Here is a 17,902-nt window from a genome sequence, read left to right on the forward strand (position 1 = left end):
GTCAGTGATTGATTGAGGCAGTCCTCAAAATTCTCTGCGGGTATCCCCTTTCAGTCAATCTGTTTTGTAGCTTCCTGGCTTCCACAAAAAACTCTTGGTGGCTAGAGCAGTTTCTACAGGTTTTCAGATATTGTCCCCGCGGGATTATCCCAGGTGAATGAATCATCTCCTTATCATAGGAGTCACATGTGATGCCTTCTCTGCACATCCATGCTACAAGCCTCCGCCAAGTAACGTAATATATCATTCTTTTGGGTATCTTTTTATTTGTTTGAGGGGCCCAGTATAATCGTTTGTATTTCCCTAAGCAACCCCCTTATGAACTCAGGTGGGAGAAACGCATTGGGGTACGGAGGAAACCCAGTCTGTCTGCCAGGGGATGCACGAGGACGGGGAGATTTCACCTTCAGGAGTCGTCCCAAGGCAGAGGTATTAGTTAGGAAAACGTTAGGGATAATAGTCCCTCCCTTTACCACTACCTCTGTTCATCCTCCCTCCACACTTTCTGGTGATCCCCAGTGTTCTTTTCATATTGATCATTTAGCTACTCGTTTGTTATCGAAATTCCTTTACGTTTATTAGGATTACACTTTCCTTGTTATATATCCTTATGTGATCAGGCCTAATCAGCCTTCCCTTATTTTAATAATATATATAGCTATAAATAAAATATAGGAGTCCGTTTTGTAGTGTTATTGTCGTGACGCCAGTTGCAGTGAAGCAACAAGGGCACAGTGCCCCTTTTAGTGATATGGTGGTACCCAGATGTAGGAATGCCAGAGTGGTGTAGGGTGGCCTAAATGTCCCTTAATGGTGTTGTGCACGTGTCACGGTGCTCCTACATGGATATGCTGGACCCCAAGGCGTTGTCGTCGACAGGACTTTGTTTTCCGTCTTGCATAACGGGAACCAGACGGATCCGTTATGATTGCCCAAAGACTTCTATTATGACGGAAAGCAAAACAGAATGTCTTTTAAAGGTTTCCGTTTTGCATTCCATCATATGAATTCTGTTATTTTCCATTACAACCATGTTATAATGGAAATCCATAACGGCATACATAACGCTGATGTGAACCCACCCTTAGCTGTCAATCAATGAGTAGGACCACCCACATGACATCTACACTCAGAATGAGCAGAAGTTTAAATGAATCAATTACAAGTTTTGCTGAATCTTCTCCCATAAAACTGTCTATCAGCCTGCTCAGCTCCTCCTGCCCTATAAGTGCTTCCTGCAGACTGTATTGCATTTTTATGGTGACATGTTCTCTTTAAAATATAGGGTCTGATGTGAATGGCAATATCATGGCTTGTTTATTCACATCTGTAGGATGTAACTACGGTACAATAGAAGAATAAATAAGGAATGTATGTAGGCGAAGAGAATTTCTTACACATAAAATGGCCTCTGCACCTTACAGACCCTTTTAAGTATAGGAAAATATTTCTTATACAGTTGTGTTCAAAATTATTCAACCCCCAATGCTGTAAAGGGTTTTAGGGAATTTAGTGTACATTTGTAATTGTGTTCAGAATGAAATCTTACAAGGAATTTTTAAAGAACCAAATGCAACTAAAATGACATCAATTGTTTTTGTAATACAGTATTAAATGTTTTTTTTGTGATTTCTTCATTGACACAATTATTCAACCCCTTAAAGACTACCACTCTTAAGAACAGAGGTTCATTCAAGTGTTTTCGATCAGGTATTGAAAACACCTGTGGATGTCAAGGAGCAGCAATCAAGCATAATAAGCACCAATTAGGCAGATGTAAAAGGACTGTGATACTCGGCTCCTTCTAGACATTTACTGGTGTGTTTACAAACATGGTGAAGCCAAGAGAATGGTCCAGGAAGACAAGAGAAGAGGTGATTTCTCTTCACAGGAAGGGCAATGGCTATAAGAAGATTGCAAAGATGTTAAACATACCAAGAGACACCATAGGAAGCATCATTCGCAAATTCAAGGCAAAGGGCACTGTTGAAACGCTACCTGGTCGTGGCAGAAAGAAGATGCTGACTTCGACTGCTGTGCGCTACCTGAAGCGCAAAGTGGAGAAAAGTCCCCGTGTGACTGCTGAGGAACTGAAAAAAGATTTGTCAGATGTGGGCACTGAAGTTTCAGCTCAGACAATAAGGCGCACACTGCGTAATGAAGGCCTCCATGCCAGAACTCCCAGGCGCACCCCCTTGCTGTCTCCAAAGAATAAGAAGAGTCGACTGCAGTATGCCAAAAGTCATGTGGACAAACCACAAAAGTGTTCTGTGGACTGATGAAACAAAATTAGAACAGTTTGGGCCCATGGATCAACGCTATGTTTGGAGGAGGAAGAACAAGGCCTATGAAGAAAAGAACACCTTGCCTACTGTGAAGCATGGCGGGGGGTCAATCATGCTTTGGGGCTGTTTTGCTTCTACAGGTACAGGGAAGCTTCAGCGCGTGCAAGGTACCATGAATTCTCTTCAGTACCAGGAGATATTGGATGAAAATGTGATGCAGTCCGTCACAAACCTGAGGCTTGGGAGACGTTGGACCTTTCAACAGGACAATGATCCCAAGCATACCTCCAAGTCCACCAGAGCATGGTTGCAGATTAAAGGCTGGAACATTTTGAAGTGGCCATCGCAGTCACCAGACTTAAATCCGATTGAGAACCTCTGGTGGGACTTAAAGAAAACAGTTGCAGCGCGCAAGCCTAAGAATGGGACTGAACTGGAGGCTTTTGCCCATGAAGAATGGGCGAAGATACCCGTAGATCGCTGCAAGACACTTGTGTCAAGCTATGTTTCACGTTTAAAAGCTGTTATAACTGGAGAAGGATGATGTACTAAGTACTAAGATTGAATGTCACTTGGGGGTTGAATAAAACTGATAATGATGTGAGCACAGAAAAGACATTTGTGGTTATTTCATTATAAATGTTATGTTATATTTGTCTGACTTACAAGGGCCTCTTTGATTTAATTGTAAACAAGATGACTGAAATGATCAAAATCAATGTCAAACTGGCCAAAACACTCAATTTCAGTGGGGGTTGAATAATTTTGAACACAACTGTATACATGATGGCGTGTTGGCAATGCATAAACTTGCCTTTATATGTACAGGAAGCTCCATGATATCTGGGGATGTCATGCAATGGCCACTTTATTCCATTAATAGAATAAAATATATGGACATTTTATTTTTAGGTTATTTGTGGTCTATCTCTTGTGATCAGCTGACAAGAAGACATTTCCGCATCACCAGTAGACAGTTAACAGTCACCCATAATCCCTCCAGAGAAAATCTCACCTTCACCAGACTCATCTCTGTACATGGAAAAGGAACCAAATATCACAATATATAGAAAGGACAGACACAGACAGCTGTTAAAGGGGTTCTCCGGGAATTAAGAAAATGAAAATACTTAAATATTATTTTATTATAAGTATATTCTCACATACCTTTCATTATTTATAATGGCTCGTTTTGTCTGGGGAGCAATCATCAGGGGAAACAAAATGGCCGCTGTTCCTTTAGTTCACACAAAACCTGTCCTAATCACACATGAGGACAAGTTACTTTACAACACTGAGGTAAAGAGCTGCCTCATCCTCCTCCTCTCTACTTGTCAGGGATTATGATCCTGAATACAGATGATAAGTAGTGATGAGCGGCAGGGGCAGGGGCGTACATAGAAATCACTGGGCCCCATAGCAAGAATCTGAATTGGACTCCCTAACCCCGCCCACTACCCACCCCTGGCCCATCCCACCTTCTGTCCTGGCTCCTCCCATGCCACACCCCCATTTGCCATTAAAGAAATGTATACATGACCTACTGAAACCATTAGGAATAAATCTTTTTATTAATTTTTTTTATTATTAACCAATTTTGTTTCAGTAACTAAAAAACTATTTAGACATAAAAAAACTATACATATGTGGTATCATTGCAATCGTACTGACCCAGAAAATGAAGAGCACAGGTCAGTTTTGCCACAAAGGAAATGCCATAGAAACAAAACCCATAAAACGGTGGAGAAATTGCGTTTTTTTTTTTTTCAAACTCCACCCCATTTAAAATAGTTTTGCCCGCTTCCCACTACATTGTATGCAATATTAAAGTACAACTTCTCCCGCAAAAAATAAGCCCTCCTACATCTATGTCAATGGAAAAATAAAAAAGTTATAGCTGAAGGAAGATAGGGAAAAAAAAGAAAATGAAAAAATGAAAAAAAAACAAAAAAAAACGCTGGTACCCTAAGGGTTAGAAGGGCTATCTAACCCCTATTTTGCCACCCAAAATGCCCAGGCACCGCATACAGTAGGGGGAATTATAGGGGTTGGTTGGATAACCCCTTTAACTCCTTGCTGCTGATGCTAAGGTTGCACATAGCTCCCCCCACCCCCCAAGGTGACTGATGTGCTGGGGGGGCCCTGTAGGCTAATAGAGGAATAGAGGACTAGAGGACTCTCCCTTTGGGGGAGAGTAGGAGGATAGCACACTGTCATTCTGAGTCCTCTGTGAGCCTACAGTTCCTCCCCCCCCAAACCCCACTGTTTGCTCAGCTGAAACCCCCCCCCCCCCCCCCCATCAAAAATATCCATATCCATCCAACCTGAACTTTTTATTAAAAGTGAAGCTCTACTGTGGTACACTACCTGAGAAAGTGTTTATTCTGTCCCGGTCCTTCAGTCTGGGATGTGGGCGTGGGGGCTGCGCTCACTCACTGACACTGGCTGAGTGATGACTTGAGGGCCGAGGGCCCGAGGCAGATGGCGGGGAGCACACACTGAGGACAGAGAGAGGATAAATACTGCCACGCTGAGTGCGCGCCTCTGTGTGTGCTTCAGTGCTTGAGCCTGCGCTGCTCCTGCTGCCTGCCAGCAATACACTGGCCAATCAGCAGCAGGATCTGCTAAATGTTGATTGGCCAGTGTGAAATGCAGCAGAGAGTAGACGCAGTGCCTGGGAGCCCGCAGCCCGGACCATATGGAGGTCAGACAGGGGGAGGGATCGCAATCGCATCATCCCCGGGGAGGGGGGGGGCCCGCTGGGAGAACACAAGAGGGAAGGCTACGGGCCGCCTCATACCCCAGCCAATAAACTGAGTCTTGAGCAGACATAGGGGGCGGGGCCTTCCTTACGCTCCGGGCCCCCCTGTGCCACGGGCCCCATAGCGACGTCGTGGTCTGCCTATATTGGCAGTACGCCACTGGGCAGGGGCTATATTCAAATTTTTCACAAATATTTAGGGAAATATTGGACATATATTTGCGAATTCGAGATTATTTTCTTGATTGCGAAAAATCGGCAATGTAATATTTGCATAATGTGCGCAAAATATAGGCGTGGGTTACTTTTGCTACATTTTCCAAGCTGCTAGAAGTTTTCTGAGATTGGAGAAAATGGTTGGCACAGCAGAACATTAAAATTGGCTTTATATGCAGTTAGAGGGCTCCAATATATTTGCGATTGCGTTAATTGGCACTACTGATGCGAATATTTTGGCGCAATACGTGAAACTTCACATTTTAGCAGGTCTGCATGTATATATGGACAGCAGAACCTATCACACTACCTAACACATAGCACTGCAACAGCTACACTATATTAGGATATAACCTACACTGACTCTCCCACTAACTATCTGTATTATATATATAAGCTATCTAACTATCTATTTAATGTAGTGTGGAAAGCACAGAGCACAGCAATGACACTGCTGTAACATAGTAACATAGTACATAAGGCCGAAAAAAGACATTTGTCCATCCAGTTCGGCCTGTTATCCTGCAAGTTGATCCAGAGGAAGGCAAAAAAAAAACAACCTGTGAGGTAGAAGCCAATTTTTCCCACTTTAGGGGAATAAAAAATTCCTTCCCGACTCCAATCAGGCAATCAGACTAACTCCCTGGATCAACGACCCCTCTCTAGTAACAATAGCCTGTAATATTATTACGCTCCAGAAATACATCCAGGCCCCTCTTGAATTCCTTTATTGTACTCACCATCACCACCTCCTCAGGCAGAGAGTTCCATAGTCTCACTGCTCTTACCGTAAAGAATCCTTTTCTATGTTTGTGTACAAACCTTGTTTCCTCCAGACGCAGAGGATGTCCCCTCGTCACAGTCCTGGGGATAAATATATGATGGGAGAGATCTCTGTACTGACCCCTGATATATTTATACATATTAATTAGATCTCCCCTCAGTCGTCTTTTTTCTAAAGTGAATAACCCTAATTTTGATAATCTTTCAGGGTATTGTATTTGCCCATTCCAGTTATTACTTTAGTTGCCCTCCTCTGGACCCTCTCCAGCTCTGCTATGTCTGCCTTGTTTACAAGAACTGTACACAGTACTCCATGTGTGGCCTGACTAATGATTTGTAAAGTAGTAGGAATATGTTCTCATCACGGGCATCTATGCCCCTTCTGATGCAACCCATTATCCTATTGGCCTTGGCAGCAGCTGCCTGACACTGGTTTTTGCAGCTTAGTTTGCTGTTTATTAAAATTCCTAGGTCCTTTTCCATGTCAGTGTAAGGCCTCTTTCACACTTGCGTTGTCCGGATCCGTCGTGCACTCCATTTGCCGGAGGTGCCCGCCGGATCCGTAACACCGCAAGTGAAAAGCATTTGAAGATGGATCCGTCTTCAAAATGCGTTCAGTGTTACTATGGCACCCAGGACGCTATTAAAGTCCTGGTTGCCATAGTAGTAATGGGGAGCGGGGGAGCAGTATACTTACCGTCTGTGCGGGTCCCGGGGCGCTCCAGAATGACGTCAGAGCGCCCCATGCGCATGGATGACGTGATCCATGCGACATGTCATCCATGCGCTTGGGGCGCCCTGACGTCACTCTGAAGCGCCCCGGGAGCTGCACGGACGTAAGTATACTGCTCCCCCGCTCCCCACTACACTTTACCATGGCAACCAGGACTTTAGCGTCCTGGCAGCCATGGTAACCGTTCAGAAAAAGCTAAACGTCGGATCCGGTAATGCGCCGAAACGACGTTTAGCTTAAGGCCGGATCCGGATTAATGCCTTTCAATGGCATTAATTCCGGATCCGGCCTTGCGGCAAGTGTTCAGGATTTTTGACCGGAGCAAAAAGCGCAGCATGCTGCGGTATTTTCTCCGGCCAAAAAAACTTCCGTTCCGGAACTGAAGACATCCTGATGCATCCTGATGCATCCTGAACGGATTTCTCTCCATTCAGAATGCATGGGGATAATCCTGATCAGGATTCTTCCGGCATAGAGCCCCGACGACGGAACTCTATGCCGTAACATAATAACGCAAGTGTGAAAGAGCCCTTACCGAGTGTTTTATCATTTAGTATATACGGGTGACTTGCATTATTCCTTCCCATGTGCATAACTTTACATTTGTCAGTGTTAAACCTCATCTGCCACTTATCTGCCCAAGCCTCCAATCTATCCAGATCCCTCTGTAGTAGTATACTGTCCTCTTCAGTGTTAATTACTTTACACAGTTTAGTGTCATCTGCGAAAATTGATATTTTACTATGCAAGCCTTCTACAAGATCATTAATAAATATATTGAAGAGAATAGGGCCCAATACTGACCCCTGAGGTACTCCACTAGTGACAGTGACCCAATCTGAGTGTGTACCAGTAACCACCTCAGCCCCTATAGCTTAAACACCCTTAATGACCAGGCCACTTTTTACACTTCTGACCTATACTACTTTCACGGTTTATTGCTCAGTCATGCAACTTACCACCCAAATGAATTTTGCCTCCTTTTCTTCTCACTAATAGAGCTTTCATTTGGTGGTATTTCATTGCTGCTGACATTTTTACTTTTTTTGTTATTAATCGAAATGTAACGATTTTTTTGCAAAAAAATGACATTTTTCACTTTCACTTGTAAAATTTTGCAAAAAAAACGACATCCATATATAAATTTTTCGCAAAATTTATTGTTCTACATGTCTTTGATAAAAAAAAAATGTTTGGGTAAAAAAAAATGGTTTGGGTAAAAGTTATAGCGTTTACAAACTATGGTACAAAAATGTGAATTTCCGCTTTTTGAAGCAGCTCTGACTTTCTGAGCACCTGTCATGTTTCCTGAGGTTCTACAATGGCCAGACAGTACAAACACCCCACAAATGACCCTACTTCTATGAACTCACTATGCCCATCAGAGGTGGGGTGTCTTCTTTCCAAAATGGGGTCACTTGTGGCGTAGTTATACTGCCGTGGCATTCTAGGGGCCCAAATGTGTGGTAAGTAGTTTGAAATCAAAATCTGTAAAAAATGGCCAGTGAAATCCGAAAGGTGCTCTTTGGAATGTGGGCCCCTTTGCCCACCTAGGCTGCAAAAAAGTGTCACACATGTGGTATTGCCGTACTCAGGAGAAGTTGGGCAATGTGTTTTGGGGTGTCATTTTACATATACCCATGCTGGGTGAGAGAAATATCTTGGCAAAAGACAACTTTTCCCATTTTTGTATACAAAGTTGGCATTTGACCAAGATATTTATCTCACCCAGCATGGGTATATGTAAAATGACACCCCAAAACACATTGCCCAACCTCTCCTGAGTACGGCAATACCACATGTGTGACACTTTTTTGCAGCCTAGGTGGGCAAAGGGGCCCACATTCCAAAGAGCACCTTTCGGATTTCACCGGCCATTTTTTACACATTTTGATTTCAAACTACTTACCACACATTTGGGCCCCTAGAATGCCAGGGCAATATAACTACCCCACAAGTGACCACATTTTGGAAAGAAGACACCCCAAGGTATTCGCTGATAGGCACAGTGAGTTCATAGAAGTTTTTATTTTTTGTCACAAGTTAGTGGAATATGAGACTTTGTAAGAAAAAAAAAAAGAAAAAAATCATCATTTTCCGCTAACTTGTGACAAAAAATATAAAATTCTAGGAACTCTCCATGCCCCTCACGGAATACCTTGGGGTGTCTTCTTTCCAAAATGGGGTCACTTGTGGGGTAGTTATACTGCCCTGGCATTTTCCAGGGGCCCTAATGTGTGGTAAGTAGGTAAATGACCTGTGAAATCCTAAAGGTGCTCTTTGGAATGTGGGCCACTTTGCCCACCTAGGCTGCAAAAAAGTGTCACACATGTGGTATCGCTGTATTCAGGAGAAGTTGGGCAATGTGTTTTGGGTTGTCTTTTTACATATACTCATGCTGGGTGAGAGAAATCTCGGCAAAAGACAACTTTTCCCATTTTTTATACAAAGTTGGCATTTGACCAAGATATTTATCTCACCCAGCATGGGTATATGTAAAATGATACCCCAAAACACATTACCCAACTTCTCCTGAGTACGGCGATACCAGATGTGTGACACTTTTTTGCAGCCTAGATGCGCAAAGGGGCCCACATTCCTTTTATGAGGGCATTTTTAGACATTTGGATCCCAGACTTCTTCTCACGCTTTAGGGCCCCTAAAATGCCAGGGCAGTATAAATACCCCACATGTGACCCCATTTTGGAAAGAAGACACCCCAAGGTATTCGCTGATGGGCATAGTGAGTTCATAGAAGTTTTTATTTTTTGTCACAAGTTAGTGGAATATGAGACTTTGTAAGAAAAAAAAAATGAAAAAAATCATCATTTTCCGCTAACTTGTGACAAAAAATATAAAATTCTAGGAACTCTCCATGCCCCTCACGGAATACCTTGGGGTGTCTTCTTTCCAAAATGGGGTCACTTGTGGGGTAGTTATACTGCCCTGGCATTTTCCAGGGGCCCTAATGTGTGGTAAGTAGGTAAATGACCTGTGAAATCCTAAAGGTGCTCTTTGGAATGTGGGCCACTTTGCCCACCTAGGCTGCAAAAAAGTGTCACACATGTGGTATCGCCGTATTCAGGAGAAGTTGGGCAATGTGTTTTGGGGTGTCCTTTTACATATACTCATGCTGGGTGAGAGAAATATCTCGGCAAAGACAACTTTTCCCATTTTTTATACAAAGTTGGCATTTGACCAAGATATTTATCTCACCCAGCATGGGTATATGTAAAATGACACCCCAAAACACATTACCCAACTTCTCCTGAGTACGGCGATACCAGATGTGTGACACTTTTTTGCAGCCTAGATGCGCAAAGGGGCCCACATTCCTTTTATGAGGGCATTTTTAGACATTTGGATCCCAGACTTCTTCTCACGCTTTAGGGCCCCTAAAATGCCAGGGCAGTATAAATACCCCACATGTGACCCCATTTTGGAAAGAAGACACCCCAAGGTATTCAATGAGGGGCATGGCGAGTTCATCAAATTTTTTTTTTTTTGGCACAAGTTAGCGGAAATTGATTTTTTATTTTTTTTTCTCACAAAGTCTCCCTTTCCGCTAACTTGGGACAAAAATTTCAATCTTTCATGGACTCAATATACCCCTCACGGAATACCTGGGGGTGTCTTCTTTCCGAAATGGGGTCACATGTGGGGTATTTATACTGCCCTGGCATTCTAGGGGCCCTAAAGCGTGAGAAGAAGTCTGGAATATAAATGTCTAAAAATTTTACGCATTTGGATTCCGTGAGGGGTATGGTGAGTTCATGTGAGATTTTATTTTTTGACACAAGTTAGTGGAATATGAGACTTTGTAAGAAAAAAAAAATATATTTCCGCTAACTTGGGCCAAAAAAATGTCTGAATGGAGCCTTACAGGGGGGTGATCAATGACAGGGGGGTGATCAATGACAGGGGGGTGATTAGGGAGTCTATATGGGGTGATCACCCCCGTCATTGATCACCCCCCTGTAAGGCTCCATTCAGACGTCCGCATGATTTTTACGGATCCGATCCATGTATCAGTGGATCCGTAAAAATCATGCGGACGTCTGAATGGAGCCTTACAGGGGAGTGATCAATGACAGGGGGTGATCAGGGAGTCTATATGGGGTGATCACCCCCCTGTCATTGATCACCCACCTATAAGGCTCCATTCAGATGTCCGTATGTGTTTTGCGGATCCGATCCATGTATCAGTGGATCCGTAAAAATCATGCGGACGTCTGAATGGAGCCTTACAGGGGAGTGATCAATGACAGGGGGGTGATCAGGGAGTCTATATGGGGTGATCACCCCGGTCATTGATCACCCCCCTGTAAGGCTCCATTCAGACGTCCGCATGATTTTTACGGATCCGATCCATGTATCAGTGGATCCGTAAAAATCATGCGGACGTCTGAATGGAGCCTTACAGGGGAGTGATCAATGACAGGGGGGTGATCAATGACAGGGGGGTGATCAGGGAGTCTATATGGGGTGATCACCCCCGTCATTGATCACCCCCCTGTAAGGCTCCATTCAGACGTCCGCATGATTTTTACGGATCCGATCCATGTATCAGTGGATCCGTAAAAATCATGCGGACGTCTGAATGGAGCCTTACAGGGGAGTGATCAATGACAGGGGGGTGATCAATGACAGGGGGGTGATCAGGGAGTCTATATGGGGTGATCACCCCCGTCATTGATCACCCCCCTGTAAGGCTCCATTCAGACGTCCGCATGATTTTTACGGATCCGATCCATGTATCAGTGGATCCGTAAAAATCATGCGGACGTCTGAATGGAGCCTTACATGGGAGTGATCAATGACAGGGGGGTGATCAGGGGTGATCAGTGGTTCATAAGGGGTTAATAAGTGACGGGGGGGGGGGTGTAGTGTAGTGTGGTGCTTGGTGCTACTTATTACTGAGCTACCTGTGTCCTCTGGTGGTCGATCCAAACAAAAGGGACCACCAGAGGACCAGGTAGCAGGTATATTAGACGCTGTTATCAAAACAGCGTCTAATATACCTGTTAGGGGTTAAAAAAATCGCATCTCCAGCCTGCCAGCGAACGATCGCCGCTGGCAGGCTGGAGATCCACTCTCTTACCTTCCGATCCTGTGAACGCGCGCGCCTGTGTGCGCGCGTTCACAGGAAATCTCGCGTCTCGCGAGATGATGCATATATGCGTGACTCAGCGCAGGGCTGCCGCCTCCGGAACGTGATCCGGCGTTAGGCGGTCTGGAGGCGGTTAATAACCACCCTCTGTTTTCTATCATTGAGCCAGTTTCTTACCCACATACAGACGTTTTCTCCCAGTCCAAGCATTCTCATTTTATACACTAATCTTTTATGTGGTACAGTGTCAAATGCTTTGGAGAAGTCCAGATATACGACATCCATTGATTCGCCGCTGTCAAGTCTAGAACTTACCTCCTCATAGAAACTGATTAAATTAGTTTGGCATGACCGATCCCTCACGAAGCCATGCTGATATGGCGTTATTTGCTTATTTCCGTTGAGATGCTCTAGGATAGCATCTCTCAGAAAACCTTCAAACAGTTTACCCACAACAGATGTTAAACTTACCGGCCTATAGTTTCCAGGCTCTGTTTGTGGACCCTTTTTGAATATTGGCACGACATTTGCCATGTGCCAATCCTGTGGGACATTCCCTGTCAGTATAGAGTCCGCAAATATCAGAAATAAGGGTCTCTCAGAACTTTAAAAAAACTTTAGAAAATGGCTGCGGGGGAGGTTCTTATATAGTAAGTGCTAGGCAACTTTCCTTTTGTTTGCTAGGGATTTTGCTAAGCTCAGACAAAGACATTGTAGCCTTCTCATTGGCCCACAAGCAAGAAGGGAGGTTACTGATTTAAAAAAATCTAGAATATTAAAAATTACGAAAATATATATCACTATATTCTAAATATTCGTGATTTCTCGAAGTGCCGATATTCGCGATTAATATTCGTGATTCGAATATTCGCGCCCAACACTAATGATAAGAACTTCAGCTGAATCTCTGGGGAATTTAGTTCATGAGGAGACATGAAGTACAGAGTGGACGGACAGGACAGGCTGTGGTAATGTGTTGGTGTGGTACTGGAAACTGTAAACAAGTGCTGCTGCTCATTAGCCACACCTCACCTTCCTCTCATGTCTCCTCATCATCTCCATTCCCACAGAGATTCTCCTGTATTCAGGATCATGATGAGGATGAGGCAGCTCTATGGCTCATTATGGTGAAGTAACTTTTCCTGCTGTGTGATTAGGACAGGTTTTGTGTGTACTGATAGGATGGCAGCCATTTTTTTTCTCCTAATGATTGCTCTCTAGATAAAACGAGCCATTATAACTAATGAAAGGTATTTTTGAATATATTTATTATAAAATAATATTTGAGTATTTTCATTTTTTTAATTCCTGGAGAACCCCTTTAACCACCTCAGCTCCCCTAGCTTAAACCCTCTTAATGACCAGACCACTTTTTACAATTATGCACTACACTACTTTCACGCTGATGGGCATAGTGAGTTCATAGAAGTTTTTATTTTTTGTCACAAGTTAGCGGAAAATGATGATTTTTATTATTTTCTTCTTACAAAGTCTCATATTCCACTAACTTGTGACAAAAAATAAAAACTTCCATGAACTCACTATGCCCATCACGAAATACCTTGTGTCTTCTTTCCAAAATGGGGTCACTTGTGGGATATTTATACTGCCCTGGCATTTTAGGGGACCTAAAGCGTGAGAAGAAGTCTGGAATCCAAATGCCTAGTGAAATCCTAAAGGTGCTCTTTAGAATTTGGGCCCCTTTGGGGACCTAGGCTGCAAAAAAGTGTCACACATGTGGTATCGCAGTACTCAGAAAAAGTAGGGCAATGTGTTTTGGGGTGTATTTTTTACATATACCCATGCTGGGTGAGAGAAATATCTCTCTAAAAGTCAACTTTTCCCATTTTTTTATACAAAGTTGTCATTTTAGAGAGATATATTTTTCTCACCCAGCATGGGTATATGTAAAAAGACACCCCAAAACACATTGCCCAACTTCTCCTGAGCACGGCGATACCACATGTGTGACACTTTTTTGCAGCCTAGGTGCCCAAAGGGGCCCAAATTCCTTTTAGGAGGGCATTTTTAGACATTTGGATTCCAGACTTCTTCTCACACTTTAAGGCCCCTAAAATGCCAGGGCAGTATAAATACCCCACATGTGACCCCATTTAGGAAAGAAGACACCCCAAGGTATTCCATGAGGGGCATGGCGAGTTCATAGAAGATTTTTTTTTTGCCACAAGTTAGCGGAAATAGATTTTTTTTTGTTTTTTCTCACAAAGTCTCCCTTTTCGCTAACTTGGGACAAAAAGTTCAATCTTTCATGGATTCAATATACCCCTCAGCGAATACCTTGGGGTGTCTTCTTTCCAAAATGGGGTCATTTGTGGGGTGTTTGTACTGCCCTGGCATTTGAGGGTCTCCGCAATCATTACATGTATGGCCAGCATTAGGAGTTTCTGCTATTTTCCTTATATTGAGCATACGGGTAATGAGATTTTTCTTTTTCCGTTCAGCCTCTGGGCTGAAAGAAAAAATGAACGGCACAGATTTCTTCATTCGCATCGATCAATGTGGATGAAAAAATCTCTGCCAAAAAAAAAAAGGAGGGGAAAGGCGTCTGCCAGGACATAGGAGCTCCGCCCAACATCCAAACCCACTCAGCCCGTATGCCCTGGCAAACCCGATTTCTCCATTCACATCAATCGATGTGGATGAATAAATCATTGCCGGGATTTTCATATTTTTATTTTTTTATATACAAAGTGTTTGCCAAAGCATATGAACACTGCCCCACAGCCTCGGCAAACGTATCTTTTTTACTGCAGAGGAGAAATCTCGTCTTGCAGCGCCGCATAATGCTTCTGTCAGAATGCACATCAGTGCTGCAGCTGGTTCATCGGTTGGTCCACCTAGAAGGTAAAAAAAATCAAAAAAAAAAACAGGCCGCAACGCAATAAATGTATTAACATTAACTTTATATAACATTTGAACAGAACATTAACTTTTATAAACTTTATTGAACTTTTGGAACAGAACATTAACTTTTTTGCTTACCAGTGATTTTTTTTTTTTTTTTTTTACCTTTATAGGACAAACCTCTCCTTCCCCATGGGACAATCTGCAAAGCGCAAATCGCCCAGAGATGTGGCGAAGTACATTATGCACTTTGTCCCAGGTGAAAGGAGAGGTTTGCAGCAGCTGTGAGTGAAAGGGCCCTAATAGCCCTGTGTGCCTGTCCTGTGTCACGCAATGCTATGCTAATAGTGTACCTGTGTGTGGTACTTCCGGAAACACTCCCCTAAGCATAGGGCAGGGTGGTCAGAGCAGTCAGGACAGAAATAGCGGATGTCACGCCTTATTTTACTCCTGCTACAGACACAATATTTTTTTCGGGGTGGCGCTTGGGTTGAGGTACCAGCAACGACATTGGGGAAATGTCGCTCGTGTAGACGGCTCACTACACTGGTGGATGAGGCCACGGAACCTCCTGGATACAGGAGGTTCTCGATGATCTCTTCCTGAAATTCGAGGAAGGATCCTGGTCTCCCAGCCTTACTGTAGAGAACAAAACTATTGTACAGTGCCAATTGAATTAAATATACAGACACCTTCTTATACCAGCGTCTGGTCCTGCGGGAAAGTAAATAAGGAGCCAACATCTGGTCATTGAAGTACACCCCTCCCATGAGCAAATTATAGTTGTGGACACAGAGGGGCTTTTCAATGACACTGGTTGCTCGTTCTATTTGGAATGTCGTGTCTGTGTGAATGGAGGAGAGCATGTAAACGTCACGCTTGTCTCTCCATTTCACCGCGAGCAGTACTTCGTTACACAAGAAAGCCCTGTCCCCCCTTGCAAGACGGGTGGTAACGAGCCGTTGCGGGAAGCCCCGGCGACTAGGTCGCGGGGTGCCACAGCAGCCAATCTGTTCTAAAAACAAATGCCTGAAGAGGGGCACACTTGTGTATAAATTGTCCACATAAAGATGGTACCCCTTTCCGAATAAGGGTGACACCAAGTCCCAGACTGTCTTCCCACTGCTCCCCAGGTAGTCAGGACAATCGACCGGCTCCAGGGTCTGATCTTTACCCTCATAGACTCGAAATTTGTGCGTATAGCCTGTGGCCCTTTCGCAGAGCTTATACAATTTGACCCCATACCGGGCGCGCTTGCTTGGGATGTATTGTTTGAAGCCAAGACGCCCGGTAAAATGTATAAGGGACTCGTCTATGCAGATGTTTTGCTCAGGGGTATACAAATCTGCAAATTTGGTGTTAAAGTGGTCTATGAGGGGCCGAATTTTGTGGAGCCGGTCAAAAGCTGGGTGGCCTCTGGGACGAGAGGTGCTGTTGTCACTAAAGTGCAGGAAACGCAGGATGGTCTCAAATCGTGTCCTGGACATGGCAACAGAGAACATGGGCATGTGATGAATTGGGTTCATGGACCAATATGACTGCAATTCATGCTTTTTTGTCAGGCCCATGTTGAGGAGAAGGCCCAGAAAAGTTTTAAATTCGGAAACTTGGACGGGTTTCCACTGGAAAGACTGGGCATAAAAGCTTCTCGGGTTGGCGGCTATAAATTGAGTGGCATACCGGTTTGTTTCTGCCACGACTAAGTCTAAGAGCTCCGCAGTCAAGAACAGCTCAAAAAACCCCAGAGCCGATCCGATCTGAGCTGTCTCAACCCGAACTCCAGACTGGGCGGTGAAAGGGGGAACTACTGGTGCGGCTGAAGTTGGGGGCTGCCAATCAGGGTTTGCCAGCACCTCAGGGACTCTAAGGGCTCTACGGGCCTGTCTGTGCGGTGGCTGCGATGGGGGAACTAATGCACATGCCACCGTACCAGCTTCAACTGCCCTTCTGGTGCTCACCACTTCACCATGTTCTACGGCAGTGCTGGTACTAGGTCCAGGATGGGCTGCGCTGCTGGTGTTTGCCTCACCACGTAATCCGACAGCGCCAGCCCCACTCTGCTGCCCTTGAAGCGGATCCTGCGCAACCTGTGGTCTAGCAACACGGGGCCGGGTATGCCTGGTGGTATCAGGGACCTCAACCTCATCGTCCGAACTTTGGGTCAGACTGCCACTGCTTTCTACAGGTTCGTATTCTGACCCGCTAGATTCATCAGATGAGGGTTCCCATTCCTCATCCGACTGGGTCAGAATCCTGTAGGCCTCTTCAGAAGAATACCCCTTATTTGCCATTTGGTCAACTAAATTTAGGGGTATTCCCTGAGACTACCCAAGAAAAAAAGCAAGCCTGTCTTACAAATGGGAGTTTAGCGAAGTACCGGAGGCCGCTGCGATGGATAAAAAATATCAAAACTGATTTTTTTTTATCGCCGCAGCGCTTGTGAAGTGATTGTGCAGTGATAAAAAAAATATATATTTTTTGTCACTGCGGCGGGGCGGGCGTGGGTGAACGCACGTGTGGGCGACCGATCAGGCAAACACTGCGTTTTGTGTGGAGGGCGAGCTAAGGTGACACTAATACTATTATAGATCTGACTGTGATCAGTTCTGATCACTTACAGATACTATAAAAGTACCAATGCTGATTAGTGATACGCTAATCAGCGAATCGGTGACTGCGGTGCGGTGGGCTGGGCGCTAACCAACGCTAACTACCTACCAAAGGGGCCTAAACTATCCTAAACCTAATAGTCAATACTGGTGGAAAAAAAAAGTGACAGTTTACACTGATCACTTTTTTCCCTTTCACTAGTGATTGACAGGGGTGATCAAGGGGTTAATTGGGGTGATGGGGGGGTGATCTGGGGCTAAGTGTGAAGTGTTTGGTTTACTCACAGTGATGTGTGCTCTCTGCTGGGACCAACCGACGAAAAGGACCCAACAGAGAGCTCAGAAGCCATTTAACACACTATATTTATAAATATAGTGTGTTATATGGTTTCTGATTTGATTTTTCAAAAGTCACCAGCCTGCCAGTGACGATCATTGGCTGGCAGGCTGGTGACGAACTTCTCCTGCGACGATTCCCGGCCCGCACTACGCATGCGCGGGCCGGCTATGCTCGAAATCTCGCGTCTCGCGAGAGGACGC

General features: G+C 44.4%; 1 protein-coding gene across 1 annotated transcript in view; it reads left to right on the top strand.

The window, feature by feature from the left end:
* The window catches only part of SYNM (synemin), a 99,940-nt gene that overhangs the window by 65,578 nt on the left and 16,460 nt on the right, over positions 1-17,902 (top strand). The gene's annotated exons all lie outside the window — the stretch shown is intronic.

Source organism: Bufo bufo, chromosome 1 (assembly GCF_905171765.1).
Source record: "Bufo bufo chromosome 1, aBufBuf1.1, whole genome shotgun sequence".
NCBI lineage: Eukaryota > Metazoa > Chordata > Amphibia > Anura > Bufonidae > Bufo > Bufo bufo.